Here is a 12,045-nt window from a genome sequence, read left to right as displayed (position 1 = left end):
TAGAAATAGTGCAAAACCTGCTTGACTTAGTTTTAAGTTAGTTTTTTGCATTAGCGGTACTCCTGTTTACTTTGATTAACACCTTTTTATAGTCATGGGCGTAAGCGCAAATGAAGTATGTAAATCTAAAAAGTAGTTTCTTTTGTTTAGGGGTACCAATTGAGGCGGTACGTGGCTGGAATACCGTCTATGAAACATACTACATATGAATGTACATATGTATTTATAAAGCTACATAAATTGTCTGATGACGATGGTCTTTAAAAAGCGCTCAACACTCTTCGCAAATGAAGGTTGATGACTTTGTCAAAAAATGTAACAGAAACATTTGGATTGCCAAGTAAAAAATAATGACAAATAACGTTTAAGTTTCCACCTAATTAAGGCGAATATACATTCGATGTCTTCATGTATACACAGGCACGCATTATTGCATGGGTATGTACATATGTATGTATGGACATATGCACATAAATGTGAATAACCTGCACTTAATTAAAAATCAATACGCATTTGCTGCGTCTTCAAAATAATAGGCTCCATATAAAAATGCATACATACATATGTAAATGTCATTACCTTAATAGAGAAAGACCCGAACTCAACCAGCGAAAGTCGGTAGATTACTTACTAAAATCATAGAACTTAAACATACCTGCTTCAGCATGAAACTAGTTAACGCCTTTATAAAATGTAGGTGTTTGGAGCTACAGAACTTCATTTTCTGTTAAGTTTTTATTTTTAATTTTTGTCACTTTGTATGAAAACATATAGGGCCTTTCTATACATATTAGGGTAACGATATATATGTATGGACATATTAAAGCAGCCCTGATAAAACAAAACTCTGAGGCCCAATTTTAGATGAGCTATTTAAATAGAGCTTGTTGATTAACTTTAAAAATTCACTTAAATGTTCAATATTGGCTATATAAGTATGAGATATGCAAGCCTTGTTTGTACTCAACAACAATCAGCTGTTCAGCACAAAATGTAAAAAAAAAAACAAAGAAGTGCAACAACAATTTCAAGCAACAGTGTTGCCAATTGTTTGACTTATTTAAACAAAGTTGATCTGAAACCGAACGCAAGCTAAATGACATTTAAATAACAATCCAAAATTAGACTTAAGGGCCATTTAAGTTTTCATATGAAATCGGCCCTAAGTGAGAAGAACAATTGGTTTTAAAATGTTTTTGTAATGTTTTTATCATGGGTTTCACTAAAAGACTGTGCTCGTATAATGGGTTTTATAAGGCCTGAATATAGACATATTTTTATAAGCCCCTTCTTTTATACTGTTTTCTCTTCAATTTCATGATAAGTGAAAATCCTCTACAAATTAAATCTTTTAGATCTCTATAAATTTTCTTCAATCAGAACGATTAATCAATATTTTTTTTTGTTGAGCAATTAGTCAGCTATAAGCAAAACTATAATACACTTCTATAAATTTTTGTTCTTAGGCCAACTACGCGTTCTCTTTACTAATTAGGATTTGTCTCATAAAGGTCACAAAACGCTCTTCACTCATAGCATTTCGGATTTCACTATATAATAAGACTTTGCCTTTGCAATAATATACAGTGTACTTATGTTGTTCTATAAATTTTTCTCTGTGGACCGATTGCTCCTCCTCTTCTCGATGCTGGATTCCTCTTCAATAAGATCAAGAATACTCTTTATCCATACAATTTCAGATTTGGTTTCAAAATCCACTCGATAATTTACGATATGTTCGTTTCATCTAGTCAATGGGGAAATATTCTATTTAATGCTGTTCACGTAGACATTTTTGGGTTTGGATGTTTAGGATTGGATTTGGTTTTATTTTATTTTTTCCTGTTCAAAGAGGAAATACTCTATTCAAGACTCTTCACTTAGACTATAAGTGTTTTTGGATACATCTGGCTGCAGCGCCATATTTTTTTATGTATGTTATTTAATGAAAAAAAGTTTGAAAGACGTTTCTAATTTTTTCGGCATTTTGATGACAGAAAACGATTAATTGTTGTGTTAATTATGTAGGCATGTTGAAGGTCACACCTCCTCTAATTTTTTATGATTTTTATGGTATAAATGAGTTTTTATTAAGAGTTTTGCAGGCGCGTAAATTTTAGAGGGGATAGCTGTCTCGCCTTTACGGAAAAACTCGTTGCGTTCATAAAATAACAATCAGGAGAAACTATGAAAAAATAGAAAAAGTCTTTAAATTATTATTCAATAGGTCCTTGCATTTTAGAAAATATTTCAGAAATATAAAAATATTTCAGTTCAGAAATACTTATCTACCGTAAGATATTTTTGATTAATATCCGACCTTCAAATTAGAGTATATTTTTCTATAATTTTATACTTTTCCGTTTACAAAAGGAGCGTCACACAGTGATCAGTGTCAGATTAAAGGCAACATTTCTGCAAAATTCTCGCTTAGATGCAAAAATGCATTAGTTGCTCAGGAAAATTTCCGTATTAAAAAGTAATTTTTGAAAAAAATATCACGCTTTCTTGGTTAGCTAGTTAGTTATCACTAGATATGCTCTTAAAATGGTAAGGTGTTGACAATATGTTCCTATATGTATGTAAATATGTATGCTCCTATGTATGTATGGTTCCAATGTACATAGTTGCATTTTAATGCGGACTGAATGCAGTGCCTCTGCCCATTCAGCTCTCGCATTTCATACGCGTAGGAGCTTGTAAATACAATGCGGCAAGATGAAATTTTAATGGTTTAGATTAATGCTTCGCCCAAAGCAATTCGTAACATTATTTCACACAAAGAGACATTCCGAACTATGGAGTGGAGGAAAGTGCATGGAAAGTGGTAAACGATTTTTATAGTAAAAAGCCTGTTCACCTACTTACGCTCAAATGTATGCAACTGTTAAAGAATTAAAAGCACACTCGCAGCGCTTTATATATACAGTTTTGTGCAAAACACCAGCAACTTGTCCACCAATCTTTATTTAAATATCCGGTAATATCAATCATATCTCAGAACTACAAGCAACATTAATTGGATTTTTTTCTATAGTAACACAACGTTCTTCTACTAGCAAGTAAGATGAATAAAATAAGTAGTCATAAAATCATTCCTTGATTGCACAATCAAACAAATTAAATAATTTGAATCATGATTTTAAGTTGTCAGATGGATGAATAACATTTTTTAGAGAAATATGGTTTTAAAACTGCTGATGACAGTTTTTATTTTTATTTTTCAAATAATATCATACTTACAGCCGTATTCTACAAACCAAAGTACTGCAAACTTCAACATTTTCTGTAAAAATGTCGCTTTCAAAAATGTCATGCATTGCTATGTCATGTCAACACAAACAACGTGTTGTGCCATGTCATTCCATCTGAAACATACTGTTTTAGCATGTCATTGCTACTTAGCTAAACTGTTGTGTTTCTGCAGAATATTTTGATCCTCCCTTGTATTAAAATGTATATATGTAGATTTTTAAATTAGACAATTTTTTAATGAATTTTACTATAATAGGGCTTCCAAAATTTGAAAAATCTCTTCATGTATATACAAAGTAATTAATAATGTTGACTGTGTCGCATGTGTCACATGTTTTGACATGCATAGACTTTGTGCATGATTTAATTTCAATTTATTCAATAGTGTCTTCATATGTCTCTGTCAAACATGTATGAGCGACATGCTATGGACGACCGGCCCTTGCATGATGTGGCACATGTCGCTATGTTTTATAGTTCAACATTTGTAGGCCTTTACTACAAACCGTAGCTCATCACAGTTGTGATTTCTACTGCACCTCAAAGTTTGCCACTGCAACACAAATTTTTAAGTTTTTGTGTATTTTCAAGCACTTGAAAACGAAGTTTTGTGGCACATTTTGCGGCGCACTAGAAATCCCAACAGTGACGAGCTAAGTTTTGTAACTCTGTTTGAATAGAGGGGTTAGTCTATTACAGCAAACGAAAATTTTGCTTATAGTAAGAAATCCTGGAACACTCATACCTCACTTACTCCAGGCACCTCGACACACCCAAATATCGCTTGAGGAAATATGTAAGAAAAGAAAAGACTGCTTGGAGCAGTTTCGTTTTATTAGAACGAAATCGAAATTCCCAAGAATTTAAGAGTGTCGAGCCGCTGAGTTTGCTACGCATTCAGTTTCTCTGCAATGTCAACAGGCACTATGTTCAGCTTGGCTTTAGCGCCAGTGTGGTCCGCAATGCATCACTAATACCAATGAAGGGAGCCCGCTGCACGCACTCTACCTAAATAACAAGTGAGGGTATTTCTCCATACGAGGGCCGAATAAAACATAATATTCTTTACTATGGTGGCATATAACCAAGAAATTAGTTTGGTCGGAAGACCCCATCTCCTACCAATGCCGCTGGCTCTGTCGATATCTACTACATATGTATGTAGTTTCAACAATAATGCAACGGATGCCTTCGCATCTGTAAAAACAATAACTATTTATGTATATTATAACAACAATATGAAAGGCGATATACAGCAAGGCAGAATTCAAATTATTTTCAGAATTCATACAAATAAGAGTAAAGTACAACCTAAAGGCCAAACTCTTTTTTGTTTTTTAATCAATTAAAACATATTGATAAATGAAAGGAAACTTATTGTTATCAATAGAATAAGAGCTGCTAGTATTATAACCAATACTGTATACACCAGCATACGGTGGGGTGAGCGCTTAATACACCTACATACACATGGTTGTACATTAATAGTAGAGGTGTGTTAGTTTATTTGGCCCTATGCCATGGAAACCAAGAATATGGGTCACATGGATTTGCTACATTCATGGTTTTTGTTTTTCAACCATTTGTGTTGTAAAATGTGTTTTACTTGTATATTTACCCTCTTGGTGATGAGGAAACTACATATTTAAAGCACTTTCATGCAAACATATTTATGTACATAAGAATGTATGACTATATAAATCATTATACATATATGTACATCCATACATACATGTATGTAAGTATGGGTAAAAATAAAACGATAAATGTTTTGCCAGCGAGCAAGCTCCTCATTGCCATATACTACAATCTCCTTTGAAGGCGACCCATTGCATTAAAAATACAGCAAGTTACAGTTGCAGCTGCAGCCTCGCCTGCCTCATTCGGCAACTCAAGTAGTCAAGAAATAGCGCAAATGGTAGGCAATGTTCTCGCATAAAAGCAAATGCAAATGAAATGGAAAATGTGCATTATTTAAAGGAACTGAGGGCTCTAGCACATTGAATGTAAATGCGATTTGCAATAGCAGCATGCCCTGATTTTTGAGCGCTTTGCAAAAGATTTGACAAGTAAAAGACGCACAACCCCCTTGAGAATCACTACTCAAAAGTATTGTTGTCCATTTGGTGTTGGTGCTTTTACGAATTTGTGAAACTAAAATCCACCAACAAAACCAGGTCAACTACTTTGCGCAGTACGTAAAGCATTTTCGGCATATTTTTCTTCCTCATTTTGCCTTTTGTTTGCAATTTATTTGGCTTTAAGCCTTACCTGAACGCGGTTTTGGCGTCGGTGGATTACCGCGCGGCGCTGCTCTTGGCGGTGGTTGTGGATCATCTGTCGCCGTCGCATGCTTTTGCTGCTTTTGATGTTGTTGCTGTTGTCGTGGTTGTTGCGTGCTGCTGCCACAATACAAGGCGTCACTGGCCACATCTACCGCCTCCACTTCCTTGGCTTCCGTTGCTGTGTGATTTAAGTCGGCGCTAGATGTGGAAGAGCGGATAACACCGGCGTTTGGTGCAACAAATCCGCTGGCGGTTGTCATTTTAGTTGCCTTATTGTTGCTGCTTTTGTGCGTGCTTGTTTTTGTTGTTGTGCTGCTCGACTGTTTCTTCTTCGACTGCAAGCTTTGTTGTCCTTGTTGTTGCTGCGGCCGCGTCTGCGGCTGCGACTGAGACTGCTCTTGCTGTTTGACATTTGGCACTTTAGCACTCATTGGAAATGGAACACATTTAATTATAAACTTGATTTATTGCACTTGTTGGAGATACCGTTCTAAATCACAATTGGCCTTGCTCTTATTGGTTGAAATCAATTGTAGGTAAATACTTGTAATTGAAAATTGAATTAAACACAAGAATTTTCATTAATTTTTATATATTTTTTCTATATTTATTTTCCTTCTCACTTTTCACCAGCCCCCATTGCCTGCCTTCACAAGTGTCCTTTCACTACAAAATTTAAAGGAACATTAATTGCTTCATCACATGTTCACCTCGCTTTGTCAGTTTTTGCTGTGTCACACTGGGGTGTTTCACTTCCACACTTTCCTACGCTGAGGATGCACAATTCTATTACACGCTCCCAGACAGACACTTTCATTTTGCGCTCGCCCGCTCACTTGCTCACTCATGCTTTCTGTCCGTTATCGATCCAAAGCACAAGAACTTACGGGAGTGAGCAATAACTCGTACGGACGGAGCGAATATGCGAAGGATATCATACGGTCGTGGCGTTGAGCCGAGAGGAAGACGAAGCGCAAGGACGACAACGAGTTATGCTGTCTACATTATGAGTTATGAACATTAAGAGTTGTGATTAAGTTAAGAGTTGTGGCAATAATAAGACAAACAGCAATGACGATAACGCTAAGTGGTTGTACATATAAATGTAGTAAACAAATTGACATAAGGACAACTGCACGGAGCTTATTTGTATGCAAGTGCGCATATACAAACGAGTAAATACGCTTGAAGGATGCTGCTATGAAGGATGTTTATAAATGCGTTCATAAAGAAGGCAAAGGTTCATGTGCACCTATGAACATTTACAAGTGTACATACCTACACATATGGAAGGTTTTGGCTTTAAGAGTGTAAATAGAAGTTCGCCTTCGGAAAAATAAAATCACCAAAATTCAAAACAAAAAACCCTTTTTGATATTTTCCTGAACATTTTAAATCTAAACGGCTGAACCTGATACAAAATCCATTTACTTAAACCTGTAAATTTACGCAAATTTCGAAAGTTGGTTTTAAAAAGCGTGCCCAGTAGGTACAAAGACCTATTTGGCGGATTTTCATATCGAAATTTATTTATTTTTGTTTCATTTGTTTCTGATAAATCCTTTCCCTCTATCTCAGGCATAATTGCAAAGACAGGTGGTAAAAACTTCTCATCCGACGAGCTAGACCGGGTCTGCCACCATGCCTGGAAACCACATCGTCTTCACCGAACTGTCCACCCACGTAACAGTTCTTTGTGGTTTCGGAGTATATGTATATTCGCGAAAACTCAAATGCAATTTTGTGAATAATAAAAAATCCAGTTTTCCAAAATTTCTGCAGCACCTGTTTTAATATTAAGGGTGTGGGGTAGGTAGTATATATATACTACTATTGAAATGGGTTATTTTTTAAAGCTTATTGGACATTCGACTTTCTATTCCAATAGGCAGATGAGTCACAGTAATTCAGACCGAGGTTCCAGGAATCTCTACCTGTACTAGTTGAAACCTTGAAAAAAGGTTTTAAAAGCGTCGTCATAGTTTACTTCTTAGCCAGCCAAGTGGTAATCAGGTCCCTATACTAACGGATAATCACCTCCAAGCTCGTTTAGGAGTACTTTGAAATTCTTCAACTCGTGGCAGTAAAAAACACGGTGCCGCGATGATGGCCACCATGTGACTGCGTATTCGAAGCGAACGAGGTCACCGACCATCAATTCATAAGTAAACCTATACGTAGATAGTCAGGCGGCAATTAAGGCAGTTACCTCATATAGTATTTCATCCATAAGCCATTGACAGGCTAGCCGCCGACAGAAGGCTGCATATAATTGGGTGCCCGTCCAATAGGGAATGGAGGGAAATAAAATAGCAAATAAGACTGCCAAGAACGCCACCACTTGAACAACGAAATAGACGATAATATGATTGGGCAGTTCAGGGCTAAATGGAATAAGTTAACCATTTGCAAAACTGCAGAAATTATGTGCGAAAACGACGGAAGCAACTAGACTCGCTTCTTGTTACAGCAACCAAAGGAAAACTGCAGAGTTATAACCGGATTGCTTACTATCACTAGCGTGGGCAAGTGCAGGAAGTGTCGTGCGCGAAAGACCAGGGAAATCTTGGAGCATCTTCTCAGCCGATGTCCTACACTGTCAAAAACACGACTAAAATGCTTGAGATCCTACCAATTCGAGAAGTTAGATGACATCTCAAAAGTAGAGCTGATATTTCTACTTAAATTCGCAAAACGCGTTGATATCCTTTGTGATGTCTACTTCAACGCACAGACACGAGCTCCAACTGGCAACGCTAAGGACCTACCGGTCTATGTGGGGCTCAACGTCGGCCAGATTAACATAACCTAACCGGAACAATAGGTTACTCACTGGCCATCTATTCGGTCATAGATAAGTATTTGTGTTCTCATGTACGTACATGCACCGAGTTGGCTTGACCACGGATATGGAATACTCCTTTAGCCCTGGCGATGAAGATACGTCGGAGCATATTCTGTATGTTTGTGCCGAGTTGGCAAAGCTAAAAAAAAACACTTAAATGCATTCACAGTGGAATCCCTTAGTATGTATTAAGATTTCATCTATCAAAGTGCAGCATTTATAAGTTAACCTGACAGTATCTTGAGCTGTCAGGGTTAAAATGTTTAAGGATTTATAGTTAATTTCCACCAAGCCTTAACTGCAATTTATGCCCATTGAAAAAGGGAGATTACAACTTGAAAGGAGATTACAACTTGTACTCAAGTTAAGTACAAGCAAACAAAAGTAAAAATGCAAAAAGTAAAAAGTATACCCTGCCGATCACCCTATGTGGAGGTTCCTGCAACTTACTAGACCTCTTTACTGCAATAAATCTTTTGGTGGAAATAGGCTATTAATTTTTTTTATCATTAGATCTTATTTAATTAGAGGCAGGCAAATTTTTACAGATTCATTCACCCTCTATACCGAGTTTATGAAAATGGATTTTCGGATTTGGCCTTTTTTATAAACATGAAAATCTTATCTAATTTGCAAACTCTTTTAATGGTTAGTTTAAATTTCATTATAAACCTTAAACTTTATTTTTTGCATTTTATACGAACAACCCCCATATTGTAAGGGTTGGCGCAGTGCAATATTTCGTATGCAATTTCAATTGCACCAAGGCATCTGTACGCATGGATAAAAATTGGATACAGTGCACGCGCAGTAATGTGAACACATTATAATATAAACCCCACTCTAAAGAGTGAACACAAAGCCCCAAAAAAGCTTTTGCGATTAAAAAAAAGAGCAAACATCTTAGATCGTCTGTGAAAAGTAACAAGTGTAACCAGCAAGAAGAAGCAGAAACAAAATCTGACTTCGCGTTTCATTCTTGTGAATGTAAGATGAATTTTGTTTAGTGTGACCAGACGAGTCGAAGGAAAAATCAGCATACAGGATTTTTGAAAGTAAGCACAATCACTTTCTTTTCCTTCAGACTTGAGTTTTGAAATGATTGTTTTACGCTCAATGGTAAGAATTGAGAGTTCTCAGTTGAGAGTTGTGGGATGTAGGCAAGCAACTGTGATGATATTTTTCAAGGTCGCCGACAAAAGCTCAACACCTTTAAGTACAATAGGTAGGATGCTAAGGATAAAACTCAATAGCATATCTTGTGGCATCTTCATCCGCCACAGCTCTGGCAACAAACCAGTTTTACCTTGACATAGTGGTTCTCTATTTATGTGTAGTTCACAAACGACAAATTTCGTACGTGTATTGTACTTTCGGTCATTCGAGTTTTGCAGGGATGTTATTATGTGAACGATATACAAAAAAAGCGCCTAACGATATGTTTATGCAGTGAAAAGTTTATAAAAGGTCAGCTTTGTAAAAATCAGGACAAATGAAAAATCAGTCAGGACACTTTAATTCGGACCTGAAATCAGGATATGGCTTGACAAATCAGGACGTCTGGTCACCCTAATTTTGTTGAATGCATTTCGGAAACGAAACCCTACAATTTTTTAACAAGGGTATGTCTGTATCCCGATCTTTCTTGAATAAATTCCTTAATTTTTGATTCATATATGGAAATATTCATTTTAACATGCATAATTGGGACAAAATGGTGATAATTTTTGCCTTTATTTTGACAATCGTAAATGTGAACCCGCTTGGTTTTAATTAGTTCACATTATCGGGCCTATACTGTATGCAAATAAAACACAAGACACAATGAGAATGAAATTATTAGAATAACCCTCTATTTAATACCCCTAATACCCCTAAGCGTTTTGAGGCTATTCTCATTATATTTCCATTTTCTTGTGTGTTATTGTTGTTCTTGCGCATTTCACCACCTACAATTGCTGCAGCCTATACTGTTGTAACAAAAGTAGCGCCACATTTAATTTCATTCGCTTTGGTTTTTGCAGCTGCAAAGTGCAGCGATTATATTTGGTGTTCGCTACACTGCCATTGTACGCGTTCCCTTAGTGAAGGTCATTGTAATAAAAAATGCTCTATTCATAAATTATGGTGAAGAGCTCTTTTTAAAAAGTGCACTTCTTCGCCACTTGGTGCAATTTCGCTCATTTTCATTTCTTCCGGCTTGATTCGTCTGAGTAAGATTAGCCAAACTTAAAATGAAATATCTGTGAATGCACGCAAACGAAATTTGGATTTAAGATTACTTAAATCGTACATTGCACTGCAAATAGCGCTGTGTTCTTCCACTCTTTTCAAGCGTCCTCGATTGCTCTCCACCATCGACACATTAAATGCTATTGGTCATCACTTGCCACACGCGCCACTTCGTTAGCAACATACAATACTTTTACATACTTATGTAGCCATACAAATATTTATTTAAGCGATTAGATAGAAATATTGGAGATCTTCGGCATGCAATCACCCGCCCATCACTTATAACGCCCAACACCTTTCCCGTTAACGTTCTCATTCACGTCACGTTATTGTTTATTTTCTTTACACATATGTATGCATGTAAGTATGTACATATGTATTTTTAAATTTGCCACACGCTATCACACTAATCACGTTTCCGTTTCGCACACACCATTTCTTATAAAGCCCGACACTAAACTGAAATCAATGTTAGTGTTGTGAACAGTCAAAAGCCCGAGGTAAATGCCAACTTTGAGAGCGACCAACTTGCAGCAAATGCATCGCCGTTGTTGTTGCTGTTCCATTCCTACGCTTAATGGTGTTCATGTTCATAAGTTACCACTTGGGCGGTAGTGGATAGCTCTCTGCTGCGAGTGGACAATGGAGCTTAGTAGCAAAGCTTGCTCTTTAAATAACATGGTTTTGGTAAAACGTAACAAACCCAGCAGTAGCTGCAGGGGATTAGTTATTGATGTAAACTGCTATACCTATGCACTACGGTTTAAAGGCTTGTTTTTCTGACCAAAACTAATTATGATTAAAGAAGTAGATGAGTAAAACAAAATATAAGATTTTTGTTTGATTAGCTGATGGGAGGTTCCATAAGAAAGCGAACCTTAGTGCAAAAATATTTTCTTTTTATAAAACTAACAAACGTGTGAACAAGACATTTATAAACATCTTGAATCAACTAAAAAATAACAAATTAACACCCAAATTCATAAAAAAAAGAAGACTTTAACTGCTTTATAAATAGAAAATTTGTATGAAAGTGTCACTTTATAGAGCTCTTTAAATCTATTTTATTTTTTATGAATAAGACCGTAAAGCTTAAAATGCATTTTTATTACCTTTCTTTACGTTTGGAAATCAAGTTCTAAATACAGTTTTTGAAATAGGTTGTTTCGAAAGTACTGTCAAATAATTTGCGATTCATAATTCAAGTGCGTGGTCTGAAAAATATATGGTACCTATTGTGCTATATATGTATCTATTAAATTGTGTGAGTGGTTTATCTATATTATGAGTTATTATTAAGCAGTCCAACAAATGACAAAAAAAAAGAAAAGTTGTTATATTTACTTACAGAAGTTGTGGTTGTGTTTTGTGTTTGTTACATAATAGGGCTGTTCAGGGCCTTGTGCATATACTCTTGGATTTGCA

The 12,045-nt window shown here is 36.1% G+C and overlaps 1 protein-coding gene across 1 annotated transcript in view; it reads right to left on the bottom strand.

Annotated features, from left to right (window-relative positions):
* LOC118741581 (protein spire-like) overlaps positions 1 to 12,045 on the bottom strand; it is a 253,674-nt gene that overhangs the window by 78,172 nt on the left and 163,457 nt on the right. The gene's annotated exons all lie outside the window — the stretch shown is intronic.

Source organism: Rhagoletis pomonella, unplaced genomic scaffold (genome assembly GCF_013731165.1).
Source record: "Rhagoletis pomonella isolate Grant_MI unplaced genomic scaffold, Rhpom_1.0 Rhpom_scaffold_00006, whole genome shotgun sequence".
NCBI classification, from domain to species: Eukaryota; Metazoa; Arthropoda; class Insecta; order Diptera; family Tephritidae; genus Rhagoletis; species Rhagoletis pomonella.
This window is presented reverse-complemented; position numbering and strand designations above follow the sequence as displayed.